Raw genomic sequence first — 6,485 nt, forward strand, 5'->3', positions numbered from 1 at the left:
AATGGCGAAAAATCAGCCTCTCCTTCTGGAGCTCGCACCAACTTTGGCAAATATTTTCTAAGTGCCAACGGCTCTTGCGCCGTAATGTGTCCGCTTTGTCTGGTTCCCTCGGTCGGCCACGAATGGCGAAAAATCAGCCTCTCCTTCTGGAGCTCGCACCAACTTTGGCAAATATTTTCTAAGTGCCAACGGCTCTTGCGCCGTAATGTGTCCGCTTTGTCTGGTTCCCTCGGTCGGCCACGAATGGCGAAAAATCAGCCTCTCCTTCTGGAGCTCGCACCAACTTTGGCAAATATTTTCTAAGTGCCAACGGCTCTTGCGCCGTAATGTGTCCGCTTTGTCTGGTTCCCTCGGTCGGCCACGAATGGCGAAAAATCAGCCTCTCCTTCTGGAGCTCGCACCAACTTTGGCAAATATTTTCTAAGTGCCAACGGCTCTTGCGCCGTAATGTGTCCGCTTTGTCTGGTTCCCTCGGTCGGCCACGAATGGCGAAAAATCAGCCTCTCCTTCTGGAGCTCGCACCAACTTTGGCAAATATTTTCTAAGTGCCAACGGCTCTTGCGCCGTAATGTGTCCGCTTTGTCTGGTTCCCTCGGTCGGCCACGAATGGCGAAAAATCAGCCTCTCCTTCTGGAGCTCGCACCAACTTTGGCAAATATTTTCTAAGTGCCAACGGCTCTTGCGCCGTAATGTGTCCGCTTTGCCTGGTTCCCTCGGTCGGCCACAAATAGCGAAAAATCAGCCTCTCCTTCTGGAGCTCGCCTAAGTGCCAACGGCTCTTGCGCCGTAATGTGTCCGCTTTGCCTGGTTCCCTCGGTCGGCCACAAATAGCGAAAAATCAGCCTCTCCTTCTGGAGCTCGCGCCAACTTTGGCGAATATTTTCTAAGTGCCAACGGCTCTTGCGCCGTAAAGTGTCCGCTTTGCCTGGTTCCCTCGGTCGGCCACAAATAGCGAAAAATCAGCCTCTCCTTCTGGAGCTCGCCTAAGTGCCAACGGCTCTTGCGCCGTAATGTGTCCGCTTTGTCTGGTTCCCTCGGTCGGCCACAAACGGCGAAAAATCAGCCTCTCATTCTGGAGCTCGTGCCAACTTTGGCGAATATTTTCTAAGTGCCAACGGCTCTTGCGCCGTAATGTGTCCGCTTTGCCTGGTTCCCTCGGTCGGCCACAAATAGCGAAAAAATCAGCCTCTCCTTCTGGAGCTCGCCTAAGTGCCAACGGCTCTTGCGCCGTAATGTGTCCGCTTTGCCTGGTTCCCTCGGTCGGCCACGAACGGCGAAAAATCAGCCTCTCCTTCTGGAGCTCGCCTAAGTGCCAACGGCTCTTGCGCCGTAATGTGTCCGCTTTGCCTGGTTCCCTCGGTCGGCCACAAATAGCGAAAAATCAGCCTCTCCTTCTGGAGCTCGTGCCAACTTTGGCGAATATTTTCTAAGTGCCAACGGCTCTTGCGCCGTAATGTGTCCGCTTTGCCTGGTTCCCTCGGTCGGCCACAAATAGCGAAAAACCAGCCTCTCCTTCTGGAGCTCGCCTAAGTGCCAACGGCTCTTGCGCCGTAATGTGTCCGCTTTGCCTGGTTCCCTCGGTCGGCCACAAACGGCGAAAAATCAGCCTCTCCTTCTGGAGCTCGCCTAAGTGCCAACGGCTCTTGCGCCGTAATGTGTCCGCTTTGCCTGGTTCCCTCGGTCGGCCACAAATAGCGAAAAATCAGCCTCTCCTTCTGGAGCTCGCCTAAGTGCCAACGGCTCTTGCGCCGTAATGTGTCCGCTTTGCCTGGTTCCCTCGGTCGGCCACAAACGGCGAAAAATCAGCCTCTCCTTCTGGAGCTCGCCTAAGTGCCAACGGCTCTTGCGCCGTAATGTGTCCGCTTTGCCTGGTTCCCTCGGTCGGCCACAAATAGCGAAAAATCAGCCTCTCCTTCTGGAGCTCGCCTAAGTGCCAACGGCTCTTGCGCCGTAATGTGTCCGCTTTGCCTGGTTCCCTCGGTCGGCCACAAACGGCGAAAAATCAGCCTCTCCTTCTGGAGCTCGCCTAAGTGCCAACGGCTCTTGCGCCGTAATGTGTCCGCTTTGCCTGGTTCCCTCGGTCGGCCACAAATAGCGAAAAATCAGCCTCTCCTTCTGGAGCTCGCCTAAGTGCCAACGGCTCTTGCGCCGTAATGTGTCCGCTTTGCCTGGTTCCCTCGGTCGGCCACAAATAGCGAAAAATCAGCCTCTCCTTCTGGAGCTCGCGCCAACTTTGGCGAATATTTTCTAAGTGCCAACGGCTCTTGCGCCGTAAAGTGTCCGCTTTGCCTGGTTCCCTCGGTCGGCCACAAATAGCGAAAAATCAGCCTCTCCTTCTGGAGCTCGCCTAAGTGCCAACGGCTCTTGCGCCGTAATGTGTCCGCTTTGTCTGGTTCCCTCGGTCGGCCACAAACGGCGAAAAATCAGCCTCTCATTCTGGAGCTCGTGCCAACTTTGGCGAATATTTTCTAAGTGCCAACGGCTCTTGCGCCGTAATGTGTCCGCTTTGCCTGGTTCCCTCGGTCGGCCACAAATAGCGAAAAAATCAGCCTCTCCTTCTGGAGCTCGCCTAAGTGCCAACGGCTCTTGCGCCGTAATGTGTCCGCTTTGCCTGGTTCCCTCGGTCGGCCACGAACGGCGAAAAATCAGCCTCTCCTTCTGGAGCTCGCCTAAGTGCCAACGGCTCTTGCGCCGTAATGTGTCCGCTTTGCCTGGTTCCCTCGGTCGGCCACAAATAGCGAAAAATCAGCCTCTCCTTCTGGAGCTCGTGCCAACTTTGGCGAATATTTTCTAAGTGCCAACGGCTCTTGCGCCGTAATGTGTCCGCTTTGCCTGGTTCCCTCGGTCGGCCACAAATAGCGAAAAACCAGCCTCTCCTTCTGGAGCTCGCCTAAGTGCCAACGGCTCTTGCGCCGTAATGTGTCCGCTTTGCCTGGTTCCCTCGGTCGGCCACAAATAGCGAAAAATCAGCCTCTCCTTCTGGAGCTCGCCTAAGTGCCAACGGCTCTTGCGCCGTAATGTGTCCGCTTTGCCTGGTTCCCTCGGTCGGCCACAAACGGCGAAAAATCAGCCTCTCCTTCTGGAGCTCGCCTAAGTGCCAACGGCTCTTGCGCCGTAATGTGTCCGCTTTGCCTGGTTCCCTCGGTCGGCCACAAATAGCGAAAAATCAGCCTCTCCTTCTGGAGCTCGCCTAAGTGCCAACGGCTCTTGCGCCGTAATGTGTCCGCTTTGCCTGGTTCCCTCGGTCGGCCACAAACGGCGAAAAATCAGCCTCTCCTTCTGGAGCTCGCCTAAGTGCCAACGGCTCTTGCGCCGTAATGTGTCCGCTTTGCCTGGTTCCCTCGGTCGGCCACAAATAGCGAAAAATCAGCCTCTCCTTCTGGAGCTCGCCTAAGTGCCAACGGCTCTTGCGCCGTAATGTGTCCGCTTTGCCTGGTTCCCTCGGTCGGCCACAAATAGCGAAAAATCAGCCTCTCCTTCTGGAGCTCGCGCCAACTTTGGCGAATATTTTCTAAGTGCCAACGGCTCTTGCGCCGTAAAGTGTCCGCTTTGTCTGGTTCCCTCGGTCGGCCACAAATAGCGAAAAATCAGCCTCTCCTTCTGGAGCTCGCGCAAGTGCCAACGGCTCTTGCGCCGTAATGTGTCCGCTTTGTCTGGTTCCCTCGGTCGGCCACAAATAGCAAAAAATCAGCCTCTCCTTCTGGAGCTCGTGCCAACTTTGGCGAATATTTTCTAAGTGCCAACGGCTCTTGCGCCGTAATGTGTCCGCTTTGTCTGGTTCCCTCGGTCGGCCACAAATAGCGAAAAATCAGCCTCTCCTTCTGGAGCTCGTGCCAACTTTGGCGAATATTTTCTAAGTGCCAACGGCTCTTGCGCCGTAAAGTGTCCGCTTTGCCTGGTTCCCTCGGTCGGCCACAAATAGCGAAAAATCAGCCTCTCCTTCTGGAGCTCGCGCCAACTTTGTCAAAAAATTTCTAAGTGCCAACGGCTCTTGCGCCGTAAAGTGTCCGCTTTGCCTGGTTCCCTCGGTCGGCCACAAATAGCGAAAAATCAGCCTCTCCTTCTGGAGCTCGCGCCAACTTTGTCGAAAAATTTCTAAGTGCCAACGGCTCTTGCGCCGTAAAGTGTCCGCTTTGTCTGGTTCCCTCGGTCGGCCGCAAATAGCGAAAAATCAGCCTCTCGCCCGTCAGGTACCAGGCGTTGGGGTACCAGGGGTAAGTGCAGTACCAGCTTTGGTCTGTTGGTGCGCCAGAGTACGATGAGTTGGTCCCCCTAGTCACTGTACTCATTACCTTTACCCCCAAATCGCAAAATATAGTCAGAACGAGTGTGGGGAACACAAGTTTTGGCCCCGAGAACCAGGCGGCTGGTGTCTCTAGCGATGTGTTCCCCCCCAAAAAGTGTTCACATGCTCGGACAGCGAACCTAGGAGCTACCGCAAAGCACTCTGGAAGTGCAAGAGCGAAAAATTTTCTAAGTACAAAAACTCTCGAAAATTTTCAAAGTGTCACAGTGCTCGAAAATTTTCAAAGTGCTACATGCTTTCCATCCAAGGAAGGAATAGTGGAGGACCGGCCGCCTCCTTAAACACAAGCCGGCGGAACGACGGGGAGGACCGGCCGCCTCCTTAAACACAGGCCGGTGGAACGTTTGGCAGAATTCTTCTCGTGGAGGACCGGCCGCCTCCTTAAACACAAGCCGGCGGAACGACGGGGAGGACCGGCCGCCTCCTTAAACACAGGCCGGTGGAACGTTTGGCAGAATTCTTCTCGTGGAGGACCGGCCGCCTCCTTAAACACAGGCCGGTGGGAACGGTTGGCAGAATTGCGTGACGGCCGCCTGCTCCCGGCGTCCGCACGTGAACGAACACCCCCTCCCGGGGACGGCCGTCTGCTCCCGACCGCCGTCCTTCACCCCCTCACCTTCCGGACCCCCGTCTGCTCCCGGCGGGCCTCCGAGTACCCCCACCTTCTCCCGAACTGACCGACAGGCAATGAGACCCGCCTTGGTAGGGCCCCCACCGGCCCCGGCTCGCGCCGGCGTTGGGTGGACGGTTCCTCCCCACTTGCGGGTCGCTCTCCACGGAGGACCGGTCGCCTCACTAAACATAGGCCGGGCGAAAATCTGCGAATGTTATACATCCAAGGAGGGAGGACCGGCCGCCTCCTTAAACCACCGGCCGGGCGAAAATATGCGAATGTTATACATCCAAGGAGGGAGGACCGGTCGCCTCACTAAACATAGGCCGGGCGAAAATCTGCGAATGTTATACATCCAAGGAGGGAGGACCGGCCGCCTCCTTAAACCACCGGCCGGGCGAAAATCTGCGAATGTTATACATCCAAGAAAGGAAGGAAGGAGGGAACCGGCCGCCTCCTTAAACACAGGCCGGGCGAAAATCTGCGAATCTTATCCATCCAAGGACGGAGGACCGGCCGCCTCCTTAAACACAGGCCGGTAGGAACGGTTGGCAGAATCGCGTGACGGCCGCCTGCTCCCGGCGTCCGCACGTGAACGAACACCCCCTCCCGGGGACGGCCGTCTGCTCCCGGCCGCCGTCCTTCACCCCCCTCAGCTTCCGGACCCCCGTCTGCTCCCGGCGGGCCTCCGAGTACCCTCCCCTTCTCCCGAACTGACCGACTGGCACTCATGACCCGCCTTGGTAGGGCCCCCACCGGCCCCGGCTCGCGCCGGCGTTGGGTGGACGGTTCCTCCCCACTTGCGGGTCGCACTCTAGCGCCTCGGCCGCCGCGAGAGCGTGCGCTACGCGCCGCCCCCGCAGGCCTTGGCGCGACCGAACGGCAGCGAGACCGAGACGCCCCGAATCACCCACCTAGAGGAAATCAACGGAGGCCGAGCGCGCGATCCGATTGCGGCACGCCGCGTGGGTGTCCGCCGGCCGCGCCGGTCTACCGCGAATGCTGTTTCTCAAACCCTTGCCTAACCAGACGGCACCGCGGGATGTGTTGTCGCAACTCTGCTCGACTATCCGAATAGCCTTTCCCGACTACCGCGTTGCGGGAGGCGTCTTTCGTGCCGCCGGTGGCGTATGACCTTCCGCGAGAGGCGTGCGGGCTCGGGGGGGCCGCAACGACCGAGTCTGACTCGGACGGGGCGCAGCTTCCCTCCCGGTCGCAGCAATAAGCGCCGAACGCAGCGTTGGTCACCAGCCACCCCGGCGGGTTCGTCGGGAGCGCCGGTACCCTTCCGTAGCTAGTTGCCAGCTGGCCACAGCGGGCCGCACCGACCGAGTCTGACTCGGACGGGGCGCAGCTTCCCGTCTGGGTGACAGCGGCGCTGAGGACGGCGGGGCGGCCGGAACCCCTTCGACCCCCCGGCTCCCACCAGTGTCGATCAAACTCCGCATCCTGGCCGTAGCGCGAGACCGGCGGGCCGCAACGACCGAGTCTGACTCGGACGGGGCGCAGCTTCCCGCTTGGGCCTCGGCGCGCGCGCCTCGCGCGGGCAAGTCGCCGGCACAGCGC

Source organism: Syngnathus typhle, linkage group LG17 (assembly GCF_033458585.1).
Source record: "Syngnathus typhle isolate RoL2023-S1 ecotype Sweden linkage group LG17, RoL_Styp_1.0, whole genome shotgun sequence".
Taxonomy (NCBI): Eukaryota; Metazoa; Chordata; class Actinopteri; order Syngnathiformes; family Syngnathidae; genus Syngnathus; species Syngnathus typhle.